The following is an 18,923-nucleotide window of genomic DNA, read 5'->3' on the forward strand; positions in this document are numbered from 1 at the left end:
ATGACTCAGATAACCCTGATGGTGTGATCACTCACCTAGAGCCAGACATCTTGGAATGAGAAGTCAAGTGGGCTTCAGGAAGCATCACTATGAACAAAGCTAGTGGAAGTGATGGAATTCCAGCTGAGCTATTTCAAATCCTAAAAGATGATGCGGTGAAAGTGCTGTACTCAATATGCCAGCAAATTTGCAAAACTCAGCAGTGGCTACAGAACTGGAAGAGATCAGTTTTCATTCCAATCCAAAATAAACGCAATGCCAAAGAATGCTCAAACTACTGCACAGTCGCACATATTTCACACACTAGCAAAGTAATGCTCAAAATTCTCCAAGAGAGGTTTCAACAATACATGAACCAAGAATTTCCAGATGTTTAAGGCAGATTTAGAAAAGTCAGAGGAACCAGAGATCAAAATGCCAACATCTGTTGGATCATAGCAAAAGTAAGAGAATTCCAGAAAACCATCTACTTTTGCTTCATTGACTGCTAAAGCCTGTGACTGTGTGGATTACAACAAACTGTGGAAAAGTCTTAAAGAGATGGAAATACCAGACCACCGTACCTGCCTCGTGAGAAATCTGTATGCAGGCCAAGAAGCAACAGTTAGAACTGCACATGGAACAATGGACTATTTCCAAATTGGGAAAGGAGGACGCAAAGTCCGTATATTGTCACCCTGCTGATTTAACTTATATGCAGAGTACATCATGCAAAATGCCAGGTTGGATGAAGCACGAGCTGGCATCAAGATTTCTGGGAGAAATATCAATAACCTCAGATATGCAGATGACACTGCCCTTCTGGCAGAAAGTGAAGAGGAATTAGAGAGCCTCTTGATGAAAGTGAAAGCGGAAAGTGAAAAAGCTGGCTTAAAACTCAACATTCAGAAAACGAAGATCATGGCATCCAGTCCCATCACTTCATGGCAAATAGATAGGAAAACAAGGGAAACCTTGACAGACTTTTCATTTCTTGGGCTCCAGAATCACTGTAGATGGTGACTGCAGCCATGAAATTATAAGATGCTTGCCACTTGGAAGAAAAGCTATGACCATCCTAGACAGCATATTAAAAAGCAGAGACATTACTTTGCCAATAAAGGTCCTTCTAGCCAAAGCTATGGTTTTTCCAGTAGTCTTGTATGGATTTGAGAGTAGGACCATAAAGAAAGTTGAGTGCTGAATAATTGATGCTTTTGAACTGTGGTGATGGAGAAGACTTTTGAGAGTCCCTTTGATTGCAAGGAGATCAAACCAGTCGATCCTAAAGGAAATCAGTCCTGAATATTCATTGGAAAGATTGATGCTGAAGATGAAACTCCAATACTTTGGCCACCTGATGTGAAGAACTGACTCATTGGAAAAGACCCTGATGCTGGGAAAGATTGAAGGCAGGTGGAAAAGGTAACAACAAGGAATGAGATAGTTGGATGGCATCACTGACTTGATGAATATGAGTTTGAGTAAGCTCCAGGAGTTGGTGATGGATAGGGAAGCCTGGCATGCTGCAGCCATGGGTTGCAAAGAATTGGACAGGACTGAGCGAGTGAATTGAACTGAACTGCATTGAACTGAAGTCCTAGCCCAGACATGATGTGAGAAATAGTGCCTAATGCAAAGATCCCTGGTTCAGAAGCCAAGTGCTCTCAGAAACCAACCCTCCAGAGAATTGGCTACATTAGCAGTTCTCAAAGGTGCTCCCAAGCCAGCAACATTGGCATCACAAGGGGAATTGAGAGAAATGTGGGTTCTTGGGTGAAAACCCTGGGGATGGGGCCTAGCAACCTGTGTACTGACCAGACTTCCTGGTTAGTCTGGTACATGCCAAAGTTTAAGAAACAATGGTGGAGAGGTATAGCCTTGCACTTTGTGTAAGAAGATATGATGAAAATCGCAGTTACACCACAGTTCATACCCATAATAGTTCTAGAAAGATTCTAAGGTGGCTATCCTCACTTTCAATTACCTGTGTGACTTGAGGCAACTTAGGTAACTACCCAAATCTCCTTTTTTAGCTATGAAATAAAACTCATGACATAAATTCAGAATTATAAGGAAATAGGGAGTAGTATATCTGAAAAGTAAAGGAAATGTGAGGTTATATGAAAAGACTGGATGCTCAGTCGCTCAGTCATGTCCAACTCTTGGCAACCCCATGGACTGCAACCAGCCAGACTCCTCTCTCCAAGGAATTCTCCAGGCAAGACTACTGGAGTGGGTTGCCATTTCTTTCTCCAGGAGATTTTCCTGATCCAGGGATTGAACCCCCATCTCCTGAATTGGTAGGCAGATTCTTTACCACTGACCCACCTGAAAAGTCCATATGAAAAGACTATTTGAAACTATAAAGCAATATGAAGACATTGGATAAATAATGACTTTCCTTCCCTTTCTCTTTCTTTCTTTCTCCCTCCCTTGTCCTCTTCTCTGTGTCTCCCTTCCTCTCTCCATCCTCCAATTCATCTTTCCTTTCTCCCTTTCTTCCTTACCTCTGTGTTTTTGCTATAGATGTGTGTTACTGATAGTTCCTTGGTTTTAGACTAATCTTAAATGCTTGAAGTATTGAATTAATTTGCACTCTGTTAATCACTGTATCTATGAAAAAAATAAAAAAGCTTTTTCAGTCCTCAAAAATATTTTTATTCATTGTAGCCCTTAGCAAAGAAAAAAATTTTTGATGAGCTTGGATATAAGTGAATCAGAACTATTTGGATTAAATTTCCCTATTATCTTTTAAACAAAACATGGTTTTTAAATTATGGAAAAAATTCCTTGGGAAAATGAATTTCAGATTTGGGGAAAATGTTGTATGTTCCAATCCCAAACAATTCTGAGTTTATATCTCTGCTGATGTAAAATATTTAGTGCTTTATTGATACAAATGTTATGAGTGGATACCATAAACTGCTTTGTTTTGTTTATGAAAAAATAATGTCTGTTTGGTACCTTAAAATCCACTGTTATGTCCAATCTAAAAGAAACAGACCAAACAATAATAAATGAATCCCAAAAATAATTTTTATCTGTACAAATATAAATAAATTTTATCTGCTGCAATTTGACAATTAGTGCCTCACCTGACGTGTCTTTCTTTTCTTTCAGAAAGGCACTGTTATATAATGGAAAGAATATGTGGTTTGGAACTTAATAGGTCCGCATGTGAATGTGGTCACATTTGTGGGCAACTAGCTTGTGGGCAGATTATCTGCCTTGATGGTCACCAGTCTTCTCATAAATAAAGGAACAGTAGGAACAGTAACATGACTATAAAAGATTAAATTAAAAAAAATCTATGAACTATTGTGACAGCCACATATTAATTTATGATTTTCTTTTATATTTGATAAAATTCAATCATCCTCCTGATAAATGGATAGACATGGGTTCAGAGGCAATACCAATACATTTCAGAACAGAGAAGTCACACATATAAAATACTGTTCTAATGTATCTATAAATAGTTAGTATTGCTAACTATTTATAGATTAGCTTTGAGACCTAGAAAATACCAAAAATACTGATAGATGAGTGAAAATGCTGATGAGAAAACTGATATTTTTGTTCCTTAAATGTCAAGAAATTTATCTCTCTGAATAAGCAAACTATTCAGTAGAATTCATTTGTCATTCTTGTACATTTTATGAATAAAACAGAAATGGCCCAATGGAATACTATTTGCCCGGCTAGATAATTGCATATATAGGAAAGAAACCCAGCTTGTACATCTGGAAGTTCTCGTTTACAACTGTTGAGGAACTTCCACATGTACAAGCAGCGTTTTGAGGAGGTAGAGGAACCAGAGATCAAATTATCAGCATTCATTGGATCATGGAGAAAGCAAGGCAATTCCAGAAAAACATCTGCTTCTGCTTCATTGACTATGCGAAAGCCTTTGACTGTGTGGATCACCACAAGCTGTGGAAAATTCTTGAAGAGAATACCAGCCCACCATACCTGTCTCCTGAGAAACCTGTTTGCATGTCAAGAAGCACCAGTTAGAACTAGATATGGAACAATGGACTGGTTCAAAATTGGGAAAGGAGTACATCAAGGCTGTGTTTTGTCAACCTTGCTTGTTTAACTTACATGCAGAGTACATCATGTGAAATGCTGCGCTGCTTGAATCACAAGCTGGAATTAAGATTGCCAGGAGAAATATCAATAGCCTCAGATGTGCTGATGATATCATTCTAATGGCAGAAAGTGAAGACGAGAGGAACTAAAGAACCTCTTGATGGGGGTGAAAGAGGAGAATGAAAAAGCTATCTTAAAACTCAACATTCAAAAACTAAGATCATGGCATCTGGTCCCATCACTTCATGGCAGATAGAAGAGGAAAAGTGGAAGCAGTGACAAATTTTATTTCCCCAGGGTCCAAAATCACTGCAGACAGTGACTGCAGCCATGAAATTAAAAGACACTTGCTCCTTGGAATGAAAGCTTTGACAAATCTAGACAACGTATTAAAAGGCAGAGACATTACTTTGCCAACAAAGGTCCATATAGTCAAAGCTATGGTTTTTCCAGTAGCCATGTATGGATGTTAGACCATAAAGAAGGCTGACTGCCAAAGAATTGATGCTTTCAAATTGTGGTGCTGGAGAAGACTCTTGAGTCTCTTGGACTGCAAGGAGATGAAAGCAGTCAATAGTAAAGGAAATCAAGCCTGAATATTCATTGGGAAGACTGATGCTGAAACTGAGGCTCCAATTCTTTGGCCATGGGATGCAAAGAGGCAACTCATTGGAAAAGACACTGAGACACTGGTGCTGAGAAAGATTGAAGGCAAAAGGAGAAGTGGCAGAGGATGAGATAGCATCATTGACTCAGTGGACATGAATTGAGAAATCTCTGGAAGATAGTGGAGGACAAAGAAGCCTGGTGTGCTACAGTCCATGGGGTCACAAAGAGTCAGTCATGACTTAGCAACTGAACAACAACAACAACAGGAAAGAAAGAATTCAATTTCAAAAATATGCAAAGCAGTAAAATCAATTATAAGTAATGTCATCAAATTATATTGATGTTGACCGCTCCACTGAACTGAGTTAAAGAGCTGTATCCAGTCATACGAAAGAGATTTTCATTTTTAATTGCTAATGAGTGGTTCTTACAATGGCAAAGCAATCTTGCTCATGATTTAATTGGCTCAATTCTTACTTTAGAAATGAAGGTACAAGTCTCTAATCCTATTTTTTATTCTTGGCCTACCATTAAATTCTCACTCCCCTGCCTCTTTTTGGGTTTCCTACTTACTATCTCCACTACTTGAAATACTCCTGAAAGACTTCAAGAAACTATTTTCAATGATTTCCTCACCCCCTTGAATTGAGCAGAATTTCTCTGACCTTTAAATCCCCATGAACTTCATAAATTATCCTTTACTGTTATTTTGTTTTATAACTCTTTATGCCTGGCACCCTGTGAAATCTGTGGGAAATCTTTCCTCGGTATCAATTTCTATATCTAGAATAGAGCCAACCTAGCACAGTAAAAGCGTGCCACATAGAGACATGCAGAGTTAAATTGTTCTAGTGGAGTTGGGTGTGTTATGGGCAGCATGACATGGATTGGGATAATTTTTAGAGCAAGAGCCAGATTCGGCTCACATGTCTGACTGAGTAAGCCATTTTGGCTATAAAGATAAAGCCACACATGCAAGCAATTTGCTTCATCACAGATCTGTTTCATTTGTCCCACGGATATTTATGCAAAACCTACGTACTTCCTCCCCGATTTTATATATATTTTTAAGTTAGGGCCAAATATACACTAACCTGGGAAATATATCATTCACGTGATTTTTGTTTTTTTTCTGGAACGGACCCTAATACATTACAAAAAAGGCAACAGATAAGATTAAAACCATGAAACGTAGCATTTTAAAAATGCTTAAATAGAGCATTACCACTTCTAAAATGTGTGCCCTTATCATTAGTTTAATTAGCATTCCTATACTTGTGCTGCTCTTTAGTCACTAACTTGTGTCCATCTTTGCGATCTCATGGACTGAAGCCTGCCAGGCTCCTCCGTCCATGGGGTTTCCCAGGCAAGAATACTGGAGTGGCTTGCCATTTCCTTCTCCAGATCTTCCCCACCCAGGGACTGAACCCACATCTCCCACACTGGCTGGCAGATTCTTTACCACTGAGCCCACAGGGAAGCCCATAAGTGATTATTACCTAACTACTTTTGAGAGGAACCAAAGAATAAAGAAAGAAAGAAAAAAAAAAAACTTCAAAAATGTTCTTGATTTCTATCTAATAAGTCCTAATTTGATTTTCTGTATCTATTTGACTTCAAAGTTATGAGACTAATGAAAGTAGACACATTAAACATGATGCTTGTGCTGTGGTCTTCACTCAGGTGTGTTTCATTTGCTCTACTGACCTTGCTGCCAGTGTGTCTGGGGACAGCAGTGTATGGTGAGAATGAGCAAATTCTGTCATGAGTTTCTCAGTTTAGAGGAAGAAAATTGGGCAGAGTTGCCCAAAACAAAAAAAGGCAAGAGAAAGAAAGTAATATAAACCATGTTGTTTATTATTTGTATAACAAAGTTTACAAAATTTTTTTTGTTTTGCTTTTCTCCAAAATTATAGATAGTCTTTGAATATACCTAATCAGTCCTGCAAAGGAAAATTTAGATACATGGCAGAGAAAGAAGCTGATTTTTTATATACTTTCAACAATACATCTCTGGATCATCCCCATGCAAATGGGGATGATCCAGAGAGATGATATGGGGTGGGAGGTGGGAGGGGGATTCAGAATTGGGAACTCGTATACACCCATGGTGGATTCATGTCAATGTATGGCAAAACAATACAGTATTGTAAAGTAAAATAAAGTAAAAATTAAAAAAAATACATCTCAAAAAAATGGATAGGAAAGTATTAAGTATGAATTAAATTTACCAAATAAAAATTATTACAACACTATCCTTAAAAATATTTTTCCTTTAACTTTTTTTTTCTTCTAATTTCCTGTTCTCGCTCAGTCGTGTCCAACTCTTTGTGACTCTGTGGACTCTACAGTTCGTGGAATTCTTTAGGCCAGAATACTGGAGTGGGTAGCTTTTCCCTTCTCCAGGGGATCTTCCCAACCCAGGGATCAAACCCAGGTTTCCTGCATTGCAGGTGGATTCTTTACCAGCTGAGCCACAAGGGAAGCTTGCTTATCCTGAAGGCATTACAATATCTAACTACAGAAAGATATCATAGGGTTTTAGATGAGATGTTCTTTTTAAAAGGTCTAACACAGAGAAAATTATCTGATCAGTAAATGGGAGGGTTGTGACCCTGATTTTTCATGTTACTAGAATATGGCTATTTGCTGAGAGATTTATGAGAGTGAACAAGAGATCAAAGATTCCTTCTGAATGTTTGAGGTTTAGTAAACACCAAATTATTACTTTCTAAACAAATTTCTGTTTTTTAAAAAAAGCCCTTAGGATTAGAAAGTGAAATTTAATCTATGTTTGAATTATTGTCATTTGTGTCAGCAAAACATTATTTTACAAACTAATTCATGTTCTTGAAGCAATTTGAGTTGTGATATGGGGAAAGAAGAAAGAATGGGAGGAGAGGCCTAATGAAGATTTAAGATGTTTAATGTTAGTGTAACAAATGAAAACCAAAAAGCAATAATTTGATACTATTCTTAATGTAATGTCTATTAAATAAATGCAAATAATGTTATTTACATTTCACACTATTTTTATTTCACAGAGTATATCACCTAGGTAGAAACTTTTAAATAAGCTATCTTTCTTTCTGTAAATTAACAATAAAATGCTAATAATTCAGTATGATATAAAGGAATCAGTTTTTATGTGTTCCTTGATTACTGTTTAGATAAAGGCATATTGACTTGGAATAATAAATTTTAATTTTGGTAAACTTGAGATACACTGATGATTCTCACTCATCTTTATTTAGCAGATGAACAGTAATGCCTGTGTATCTAACAACTGCAGAGACATGATATTGGAATACTAACATGTAAGGTTATATTTTTATCCTGGTGCAAAATCAGGAACATCATTTTCACCATCCAGTTTTTCATAAACTTGATTGAACCTAAACAAGATACTGCAATTAAAAGCATTCATGCTATTCAATGAATCAGAGCTTCATTTAAATCAGTAGTGGTAATGGACAACTTCATCTACCATGCTCTGCTTTATAACTGTTCTCATTGCATAATGTAAATCTCAGACTTTGTCTAAAACCATGTTCTGAATATAATACTTTCAATTTAACACATAAATATTAGGAATTTAGAAAGTATTTCAATGTCCTAAGTTAGGATAAGTAGCATCTAGAATAAAGTATTATAGTCTGCTAATGAAATATTTATGTGTTAGGAAAATAGCATCTCATAGCAAGGAGGAAATAAGCAAATCCTGGCGTGATGAAGGTTTCCTCCATCTATCTATCAAGAGCTTGTTAATAATGCTGATACGTCAGTGTTAATAATAGCAGCTACCATTTGAGCATGCAGCAGGCACTATGTTATCCATATATTATTTTGCCTAATTCTGATAAAAGCATAGTGAGATATTTACTATTATGCCGATTTTGTAGCCGAGTAAACTTGAGAACTAAATGGGTTACATTGTTTACCCAAGGCAAACACTTACTAACACTTGAATGCAAATTTGTTTAGACCAAAAGGTGCTTTACCAAGACAGTTTAAGAACTCAGTTTTAGCAGCAGACTGGCCTCCTTGTTTAGGTGTTGAGTTCCTTGACCTCTCTGGGCTGTGTTCTTCTTTTAACCAGCGGGAGTGTTGATAATGCCTACTTCACCAATTCAGTTCAGTTCAGTTCAGTCACTCAGTCGTATCCAACTCTTTGTGACCCCATGAATTGCAGCACGCCAGGCCTCCCTGTCCATCACCAACTCCCGGAGGTCACTCAGACTCACGTCCATCGAGTCCGTGATGCCATCCAGCCATCTCATCCTCCGTCATCCCCTTTTCCTCCTGCCCCCAATCCCTCCCAGCATCAGAGTCTTTTCCAATGAGTGAACTCTTCCCATGAGGTGGCCAAAGTACTGGAATTTCAGCTTTAGCATCATTCCCTCCAAAGAAATCCCAGGGCTGATCTCCTTCAGAATGGACTAGTTGGATCTCCTTGCAGTCCAAGGAACTCTCAAGAGTCTTCTCCAACACCATAGTTCAAAAGCATCAATACTTTGGTGCTCAGCTTTCTTCACAGACCAACTCTCACATCCATACATGACCACTGGAAAAACCATAGCCTTGACTAGATGGACCTTTGCTGGCAAAGTAATGTCTCTGCTTTTGAATATGCTGTCTAGGTTGGTCATAACTTTTCTTCCAAGGATTAAGCATCTTTTAATTTCATGGCTGCAGTCACCATCTGCAGTGATTTTGGAGCCCCCAAAAATAAAGTCTGACACTGTTTCCACTGTTTCCCCATCTATTTCCCATGAAGTGATGGGACCAGATGCCATGATCTTAGTTTTCTGAATGTTGAGCTTTAAGCCAGCTTTTTCACTCTCCTCTTTCACTTTCACCAAGAGGCTTTTTAGTTCCTCTTCACTTTCTGCCATAAGGGTGGTGTCATCTGCATATCTGAGGTTATTGATATGTCTCCCGGCAATCTTGATTCCAGCTTGTGCTTCTTCCAGTCCAGTGTTTCTCATGATGTACTCTGCACAGAAGATAAATAAGCACGGTGACAATATACAGCCTTGACGTACTCCTTTTCCTATTTGGACCAGTCTGTTGTTCCATGTCCAGTTCTGACTGTTGCTTCCTGACCTGCATATAGGTTTCTCAAGAGGCAGGTCAGGTGGTCTGGTATTCCCATCTCTTTCAGAATTTTCCACAGTTTCTTGTGATCCACACAGTCAAAGGCTTTGGCATCGTCAATAAAGCAGAAATAGATGTTTTTCTGGAACTCTCTTGCTTTTTCGATGATCCAGCGGATGCTGGCAATTTGATCTCTGGTTCTTCTGTCTTTTCTAAATCCAGCTTGAACATTTGGAAGTTCACGGTTCATGTATTGCTGAAGCCTGGCTTGGAGAATTTTGAGCATTACTTTACTAGCATGTGAGATGAGTGCAGTTGTGCAGTAGTTTGAGCATTCTTTGGCATTGCCTTTCAAATGAAAACTGATTTTTTCCAGTCCTGTGGCCACTGGTTAGTTTTCCAAATTTGCTGGCATATTGAGTGCAGCCCTTTCACAGTATCATCTTTTAGAATTTGAAATAGCTCAACTGGAATGCCATCACCTCCACTAGCTTTGTTTGTAGTGATGCTTCCTAATGCCCACTTGACTTCACATTCCAGGCTGTATGGTTCTAGGTGGATGGTCACACCATCGTGATTATCTTGGTCGTGAAGATCTTTTTTGTACACTTCTTCTGTATATTCTTGCCACCTCTTCTTAATATCTTCTGCTTCTGTTAGTTCCACACCGTTTCTGTCCTTTATCGATCCCATCTTTGCATGAAATGTTCCCTTGGTATCTCTAATTTTCTTGAAGACATATCTAGTCTTTCCCATTCTGTTGTTTGCCTCTGTTTCTTTGCATTGATCGCTGAGGAAGACTTTCTTACCTCTTCTTGCTATTCTTTGGAACTTTGCATTCAGATGGATATATCTTTCCTTTTCTCCTTTGCTTTTCACTTCTCTTCTTTTCACAGCTATTTGTAAGGCCTCCCCAGACAGCTGCTTTTTTACATTTCTTTTCCATGGGGATGGTCTTGATCCCTGTCTCCTGTACAATGTCACGAACCTCCATCCATAATTCATCAGGCACTCTATCTATCAGATCTAATCCCTTAAATCTATTTCTCACTTCCACTATATAATCATAAAGGATTTGATTTAGGTCATACCTGAATTAGTCTAGCGGTTTTCCCTACTTTCTTCAATTTAAGTCTGAATTTGGCAATAAGGAGTTTATGATCTGAGCCACAGTCAGCTCCTGGTCTTGTTTTTGTTGACTGTAACCCTCAAATCAAGGTTGAAATTGAAAGGGAACTTTTAAACAGTTCCTTTAAAAGTAACTCTTGGGGCCCGTCCTTTTATTAATTGAATAAGAATAACTTGTTTAAAAATTCTTGTTTAAATTATATAATATTTGTTCTGTAACTGGCTTTTTTCACTCGATATCATTGACAGTGCAGATGGAACTGCCTCGTTCCTTTTAACTTCTGCATAATATTTCATATGTGCATTAAACCATAGTTTATTTAATCACTGTCTTGATGAAAATTTGTGCTGTTCCCATGGGTTGTAATTCTCAGGCAAAGGTAGCAATAAGGTTGGTCAAAATCTTAATGTGTTTTGCATGTAAAAACAGAAACAATGGAAAATGTTAAAAACATCAAATTAGGTTAAACAATTTTTCTTAAAATAATATAAAGTAACTCTTCAAACAAAGTTATAGGAGTCCATTAATTTAACTGGCACACAGCTAATAAAAACAGAACGTTTAAAAGTTTCTGGGTCACAGTGGAGTGACTGATGGCACTTGAATTTACTAGTGGCTTTCAATGAAGAGCTCGCAAATGCATCCCATGTGTTTGCCTTTGTGAGGATAAGCCATTGAGGAGAGCTGAAGATGGGTTCCCTGTTAATTAACTCCGTAGTAATGGGAAAAAGAATCACTAAATGACCTAGTCTTTATTTTTGTCATTAACTCAGTTTAAGTGTTAAGTTTGAAACTAAAACATTTACAAGTGGAAAATAGGTAGAGACCTATAATGAAGCAGTGTTACCTGAATAAGTTTCAAGAGAATTTTCCATGACACAAAGCCATACTCAAATGTTTATTTCAAAGAAATACATAGATACAGCATTCTTTATTTTCTTTGTTTCAAATAGCTGTGTGTCAGGAATTTGCAGTAATTCTTTGAGTTGCATACCCAACATTTTCTGAAATTCCTGATATTTCTAGTTATTCCTTTATTCTCTCTCTATCTCCCCCACCCACCTACCTTTTTCTGCTGCACTTCTTTTATTATGACAAAAAACAGTAGCACTGTCAAGCCCCAAATTATAATGGGCCCATATGGTTTTGATCATCTCAGTATCCATTCTTTGGTTGTATGTCTGACCCTCTCCCATTCCATGTGGTTTGTCTAGAATGACAATCACAGGACTGTCTTTATTCCCCATCCCTCATCACATCTTCCAGTGGCTGGTACCCTATTAAAAGCTAGGACAATTAGAGATATGTGTCCTGAGGGGAGAAAAATGAGGAAAAATGTGATGGGCTCTGAGTGTCCCAATTACAGCACAATAAAGAGGTGGTCCATTCCCAAGGTCTTGATACTTGATCCAAAGGTTCAAGTTTAGATGTTTCCCAAAGTTTGTTCACTGTCCCTATGCTTCTGTCGTGTTCTCAGCATCATTCTAGTAATTTTCATTCTTTACTTAATAGAACCATTTCAGTTGTTTGCAAAGGACTCTTGAAGATTCATGACTTTTACATCTTATAAACCAGGCACTGAGAAAAGATTCTTGTTTATTTCTTCTCTACTTCCATTTCAAGTGTTTAGCATGGGAACTCAGCTCATCTCAGAGCAGGAGGAGATGACTTATCGTTTGGGACTAAGGAGTGAAGTTACGTTGCTACCATGCTGAAAGGGAAGAATATACAGAGAAGGAGTACACAGACATATAAAGAATTATCATCCACACTAAGGCTCCTTGCTTCCACCTGGATCATCGACAACCTCCTTCCCTTTCACCATGCCCTTACCACACACACATTTTCCCCAAACAAAAACTGTTTAGTTTGTACTGCATGCTCTGTTTTTTTCTTCTGATTGGCATATTCACTTCCTTGCCATCTATCAAATTCACTTCAACTTTGAGGCCTACATCCTGATAAAGTTCTTCTTAACTTTCCAGGCCATATCCGTGTACTAACCCGTCACCAGCTTCTCTAACAGAAGATTAGAGGCAAGAACAGGTTTAGAAGTCAGAAAAAGAAGGGAATGCTTGGAATATGACAAAAATGAAAATTTAGTCTTTCTGAGACCTCCATTATACTGTTGTCTTAGTTACACACTTAAAGCTTTTAATTTGATTTAAGTGCCTTCCCTTGTAGCTCAGATGATAAAGAATCCGCCTGCAATGTGCGAGACCTGTGTTCAGTTCCTGCATTGGGAAGATCCCCTGGAGAAGGGAATGGCAACCCACTCTAGTATTCTTTCCCGGAGAATTCCATGAACAGAAGAGCCTGGTAGGCTGCAGTCCATGGGGTCTCAAAGAGCCGGACATGATTGAGTGACTAAACACTTCCACTTACACATTTTCACACTGATTACCTTAGAAAGCTCTTTTGACCCTTTCATTTCTTGGTTGTAGATGATGGAGGATCATTCTAATCTCTACATTCTTCTTCTTCATAGGAAAATGAAAATAAGATATTAAATGTCAGCAGCTAGCATGTCACTTGCAAGGCTGCTGCTGAAGACTTTACTGCTTGTACATGAACCCTGACTATTGTTCAGCTCATATCAGGACCCTCAAGTTATATCAAACAATGCTTACTCTGTCCTCACAGGAAGATACAGATTTTTTGTCCTCTAGTGAAAGAGAGGTCTGAAGGGAACAATAGTTGGAGCAGCTTCTTCAGCATCTGAGTTTATAACTGCATATTCCGTTTTCCTCAGGGCTCCAGAAATATGGTTCTGAGAGCAATGGCGACTCCTTCTCATGCTTTGCTAGAAGTCTCAGAATTAACAGCAGTGCCAATGGAAGTATAGACTTTCATTTTACCAGAGATAAAGAAAGCAACAGAAAATGAGGGGAAATACTGTGTCAGACTGAACTGAATTAAAAGCTGGAGAATATTCTCTTACCAACCAATATATTCTTCTCCCTGAAAGTAGGCGAAGGGTGAGCTGGTATATGGAAGTTGGCTTAGGTTTGTTCTTGTGCTGCTACGGTCATTGGGCACAAAGTGTTTGACTCTGCAATTCAGTGAATTAGTTTTCTTTGGGCCCTGAGGATACCTGATCCCACCCTTTCTTCTGTTCTTGCTTCTCTTGGTTGGTACAAGTTGAAGATTACAACTTTGATCTTGTTTGCCTGTCTCCTTTGTGATGCATAATGGCTTACATATGTTAAAGTAGAATATTTATGATAAAACCACCTGGTGTCTCTAAGAATACTTGAAAGACTCACTCCCTACCCCTACTCCCATTAGAGTACATAGCATGGTCTTTTTTGTTTAATTTTTATTTAGCAGTAGTTCTGCTAGCATGACAAATTTTATGAGGTACTGTGTACTAGACTAGATGTCACAATCATCACAAATAACCATTACTAAGAATATAAAGGGAAGTATTTTTTAAAATAATTAAAAATAAAACCTCTTTAAAGAACAGAAATCCTCCAAGAAAAGAAAAATTAGTGTAAAATATTAATTTGGCAAACAGATACATCTAAAACCTCTCTCAGAAAAGTGGAAAACAGAGCAAACATCTGGGAATCTTCAACTGTGAAGTAAAATTACAATCATTGGTTACAGGAGACTGTTCTTGCCTCTTTCTTGTAGACAAATAAGTCCACTAACAACATATAAATAGGAGGAATCATCAGATATCAAACTAAATATCCCCTTTCAGGATAAAAGAGGAAGTTGTGGGTAGAAATTCAGGAAACTACTGAAAAAAAAATCTAAGTTTCTAAAATTTGAACTTTGGAATACAACTCAGAAAACAGCTCCCACCTAACTCTCTGATCTTTTATCCTACAACCATACCAAGCGGTCTCTCCTGCTGTGTGAGCACAAGCGCTTCAGAGTCAGGGCGCCTTCTGCCTGGATGCTTTGTCCGAATATAGACATGGCTGCTTTCAGCCGCCATTTCTTCACCTTAATCTGAAGTATTTTTCTGCAGAACACTTATACATTCCTGACTTTGTATTTGTTTATTTTTTGCCTTTCATTTTCTATAATGGTAGCTCATTCAAGACAGGGACTTTTGTTTTGTTCACTGAAATTCCAGAACTTGAGAATGTGGCTAGCACATGGAAGACACACGTTAATATTTGTTGAATGAGGGAATGAAAAGCATAAAAGAAAGAAAGAAAGAAAAACACAGAATGAGTGGAGGAGGTGAAGATGCATCACCCAGGTTCCCTCTTCAATCTTCAGCCCCTCCAGGGCCATCTCAGTTTGCAGACTCTCCCTTGTGGGTGGTCCACAGAAGCTCTATTACGCTGGCATTATTATTATCATTATACAGTTAATACAAGATAACACCTAGATAATTCTCCCAAATCTCAGTTAGCAGGCAGAAAGGGCAGAAATTCAACCCCAAAAGTCCAATATAGATCTAACACTCTTAACTTTTTGTGTTACATGAAAACTGCTCCATACTGTGTTAGCAGATAATCATTCCTAATATGGAGTTCAGAGTATATGTTAAAAAATAATTGAATCTTATTTTGGAGAAATAAATATCTTATTTTTCTGTGCCAATATTCAGTTTTACTATTTTGCTAAATGGAAAGTAACGTATTCCTCATTAAAATAATTTATAAATCAGTGAGATCATTCTGTGTTTTTACACATCGTTCCTATGAGTGATCGCAGAAACTTGAAATCATAATCAGTTATTCCTGAGGATACAATGGAAATTTTTCTAGATTTTTTTCCAACACTAAAGCTGAGGAATGAAGCAAAATATTAATCAGTACTTGGTGAGATAAAGCTAAGGCACATGGCTTCATTTTTCTTAGTATATACCTAGGAGTGGAATTGCTAGATTAGATGGCAACTATACATTTAGCTGTTTAAGGAATTGCCAGACTATTTTCCAAAGCATCTGTATCATTTTACTTTTCCACCAGCAATGTGCGAGGGTTCTTATTTCTCTACATTCTTGTCAATCCTTATTATTATCTATCTTTGTGCTTTTATCCATCTTAATAGGTTTTTTGCCAGGAGATTGCTGGGAGAAATATCAATAACCTCAGATATGCAGAAAGCACCACCCTTATTACAGAAAGTAAAGAAGAACTAAAGAGCTTCTTGATAAAAGTGAAAGAAGAGAGTGAAAAAGTTGGCTTCAGTTCAGTTCAGTTCAGTCACTCAGTCGTGTCCAACTCTTTGCGACCCCATGAATCGCAGCACGCCAGGCCTCCCTGTCCATCACCAACTCACCAGACTCACGTCCATTGAGTCCATGATGCCATCCAGCCATCTCATCCTCTGTCGTCCCCTTCTCCTCCTGCCCCCAATCCCTCCCAGCATCAGAGTCTTTTCCAATGAGTCAACTCTTCGCATGAGGTGGCCAAAGTACTGGAGTTTCAGCTTTAGCATCAGTCCTTCCAAAGAAATCCCAGGGCTGATCTCCTTCAGAATGGACTGGTTGGATCTCCTTGCAGTCCAAGGGACTCTCAAGAGTCTTCTCCAACTCCACAGTTCAAAAGCATCAATTCTTTGGTGCTCAGCCTTCTTCACAGTCCAACTCTCACATCCATACAAGACCACTGGAAAAACCATAGCCTTGACTAGACGGACCTTAGTCAGCAAAGTAATGTCTCTGCTTTTGAATATGCTATCTAGGTTGGTCATAACTTTTCTTCCAAGGAGTAAGTGTCTTTTAATTTCATGGCTGCAGTCACCATCTGCAGTGATTTTGGAGCCCCCAAAAATAAAGTCTGACACTGTTTCCACTGTTTCCCCATCTATTTCCCATGAAGTGATGGGACCGGATGCCATGACCTTTGTTTTCTGAATGTTGAGCTTTAAGCCAACTTTTTCACTTTCCTCTTTCACTTTCATCAAGAGGCTTTTTAGTTCCTCTTCACTTTCTGCCATAAGGGTGGTGTCATCTGCATATCTGAGGTTATTGATATTTCTCCCAGCAATCTTGATTCCAGCTTGTGTTTCTTCCAGTCCAGCATTTCTCATGATGTACTCTGCATAGAAGTTAAATAAGCAGGGTGACAATATACAGCCTTGACGCACTCCTTAAAGTTCAACATTCAGAAAACTAACAACATGGCATCCGGTCCCATCACTTCATGGCAAATAGATGGGAAAGCAATGGAACAATGACAGACTTTCTTATCTTGGGCTCCAAAATCACTGCAGATGGTGACTGCAGCCAAGAAATTCAAAGATGCTTGCTCCTTGGAGGAAAAGCTATGACCAACCTAGACAGTATGTTAAAAAACAGACATTACTTTGCTGACAAAGGTCCTTCTAGCCAAAGCTATGGTTTTTCCAGTAGTCATGTATGGATGTGAGAGTTGGACTATAAAGAAAGCTGAGTGCCGAAGAATTGATGCTTTTAACTGTGGTGTTGGAGAAGACTCTTGAGAGTCCCTTGGATTGCAAGGAGATCCAGCCAGTCCATCCTAAAGGAAATCAGTCCTGAATATTCATTGGAAGGACTGATGCTGAAGCCGAAACTCCAATAATTTGGCCACCTTATGTGAAGAACTGACTCATTGGCAAAGACCCTGATGCTGGGAAATATTGAAGGCAGGAGGAGAAGGGGCTGACAAAGGATGAGATGGTTGGATGGCATCACAGACTCAATGGACATCAGTTTGAGCAAGCTCCAGGAGTTGGTGACGGACAGGGAAGGCTGGCATGCTGTAGTCCATGGGGTTGCAAAGAGTTGCACATGACTGAGTGACTGAACTGAACTGAATGGGTGTGAAGCAGGATCTCATTGTGGTTCTGATTTTCGTAAAAAACATAACTTCCTAAAAGTAGTAAAAGTACATATTAAAAGAAGTTCGGAATGTTTACCAAAGGTGTATGGCAACTAACCTTTAGAAACTGAAAGGAGAAACTGCATGGTGGAAAATGCAATCATGTTTTCAAAACATACTTTTTAAAATTTTAAATGAAAAATGCATTGTAGGAAATTTATATTTAAAAATATATTAATATTACTTTGGCCACCTTATGCAAAGAACTGACTCATTGAAAAAGACAGATGCTGGGAGGGATTGGGGGCAGGAGGAGAAGGGGACAACAGAGGATGAGATGGCTGGATGGCATCATTTACTCGATGGACGTGAGTTTGAGTGAACTGCGGGAGCTGGTAATGGACAGGGAGGCCTGGCGTGCTGTGATTCATGGGGTCGCAAAGAGTCGGACACGACTGAGCGACTGAACTGAACTGAATATATATAATTATATAATATAAAATATAACATATATATAATATATATGCAACATAGAAAAATATAAAGTATAATATATATTATATAATATAAAAATATAAATACTCAAGCTAAAAGGAAAAAAAAATCTTATAGGATAAACTGTGTGATAATGATGATGATTCTCTGAATAAACAATATTCTAATATCCCATTGGTCTGTGTAAGGCCCTTTTCCAGAAAGAATACAAGGGACACTGTCAGTGAATTGTGATAAGTAATTCCAAGCAAACTTTAGGTAATCCATTTCTAAATTCTTTGGTCAATGTTTTGAGCATCCATAGTACTCTAGAAAATCAACAGAATTACTTGGTTGTTCATTAGTCTTGTTATGTCTTCCTACTGTGTGTAAGACAGTGTATGTATCATGTATATGTGATAAATGTAAGGTAGATTAATTGTAAAACTGAGAACTGGATGTAGCAGATAATCTGTTTGCCAGGCAGCGTTTGAAGTGAAAGACAGGAATCGTGAAGGAGTGAGCTTTGGATAATGGGAAGGTATCCACCACGCAGTATTCAACCCTACCACAGTCTTTTCATTTCCTTTCCTAAAACCCTAAAGGCTTGTAACGGGAACCTGTATATCCTGATTTTCTCTGCTCGTACAGTCCTGGATTATCTTAATTGTCCTAGTGGCATCATTAATGTCTTTCTCTTCCACTCTCCAAAGTCATCTGAAAAACTATTAAATTACATTTTCATCCTATTTATAAAAGACCACCTATTGCAGTGGGAAATATGT

Source organism: Oryx dammah, unplaced genomic scaffold (genome assembly GCF_014754425.2).
Source record: "Oryx dammah isolate SB20612 unplaced genomic scaffold, SCBI_Odam_1.1 HiC_scaffold_4, whole genome shotgun sequence".
Lineage (NCBI taxonomy): Eukaryota > Metazoa > Chordata > Mammalia > Artiodactyla > Bovidae > Oryx > Oryx dammah.